This window comes from Rhinoraja longicauda, unplaced genomic scaffold (assembly GCF_053455715.1).
Source record: "Rhinoraja longicauda isolate Sanriku21f unplaced genomic scaffold, sRhiLon1.1 Scf000049, whole genome shotgun sequence".
Lineage (NCBI taxonomy): Eukaryota > Metazoa > Chordata > Chondrichthyes > Rajiformes > Arhynchobatidae > Rhinoraja > Rhinoraja longicauda.
Genome location: NW_027601267.1, coordinates 444,856 through 446,418, shown reverse-complemented (window position 1 = coordinate 446,418; position 1,563 = coordinate 444,856).

Below are 1,563 nucleotides of genomic sequence, written 5' to 3'. Positions count from 1 at the left end.
CCAAATCACTAGATGGATTACAGAGAGAGTTAGATAGAGCTCTCGGGGCTAGTGGAATTGAGGGATATGGGGAGAAGGGTTATTAATTGGGGACGATCAGCCATGACCACAATGAATGGCGGTGCTGGCTCAAAGGGCCAAATGGCCTCCTCCTGCACCTATTTTCTATGTTTCATTTTGTCTCTATGCCCATCTACACTACAGGTTTACACATGTTTCCACTGGACATGATGCGAGTGATGAATTGGGGAACAATTTTTGTGTTATGTGGGGCTGAATTGCCTTTAACGTGATTTCAACGGGGAACTAGAGAACCACATCAGTTACTTCACTTTACAAATGGACGAGGATAAATCTGCTGTCTTAGATTAAAAAAATATAAAGAAAGAAACTGTTTCCATGTAAGCTCCCTGCAGTAATCAAACAACACCATCTCTTTACTATTATTTCAGTGATTGACAAGAATCACTTCTATTGACACTTGTGCAATGATGCACAATTAAAAAACAGTAACACACAGCTTTTAGTATTTTTAGTTTGCGGTAACAAACAACAACTTGTAGCTATTAAAGAAGACCTTTATTTTTGAAAGTCCTGCAAGAGAAACAACTTTAGTAAATGAATCTGAAACTCTTTTATAAACCTCTATAGGTCAACCCTCATCCCCAGTCTCCGAGGCTCCAGGGTAAAAGGGCACTGGTAAAATGTTATCATTGACCTGGTGGCACAAGTGTGCTCCCTTGGGCCAATGTGCCGAGCTTCAAGGCTCTCGTTACATTCAATAATGATTCATGAATGTGCTCAAAGAATTTTAGGAGAAATGCAGTGACTCCTGGGGACCCTTTGGCCTGTGGCTGCTGATAGGACAAGAGCTGGGGTCATCTTGCTCAGCACGAGCCGAGGGGCCTGTTTCCATGTTTCATGACTAATTGAAACCCTGAACATCATGTATTGGGAGCTTACAAGTCCAGCAAAATGAACAGAACATGAACAATGTGCCTGTCCGTATAACACAAGCTATCTCACCTTCCCCCAATCATAGAAACATAGAAAATAGGTGCAGGAGGAGGCCATTTGGCCCTTCGAGACAGTACCACCATTCATTGTGATCATGGCTGATCATCCACAATCAGTAAGCCGTGCCTGCCTTCTCCCCATATCCCTTGATTCCACTAGCCCCTAGAGCTCTAACTCTCTTTTAAATTCATCCAGTGAATTGGCCTTCTCTGCCTTCTGTGGCAGAGAATTCCACAAAATTCACAACTCCCTGGGTGAAAAAGTTTTTTCTCACCTCAGTTTTAAATGGCCTCCCCTTTATTCTTAGACTGTGGCCCCTGGTTCTAGACTCCACCAACATTGGGAACATTTTTCCTGCATCTAGGTTGTCCAGTCCTTTTATAATTTTAAACGTCTCTATAAGATCCCCTCTCATCCTTCTAAACTCCAGTGAACACAAGCCCAGTCTTTCCAATCTTTCCTCATATGACAGTCCCGCCATCCTCGTGAACCTACGCTGCACTGTAACTGTTAAAACAGTATTCTTACAATTCCATCCAATGTAAT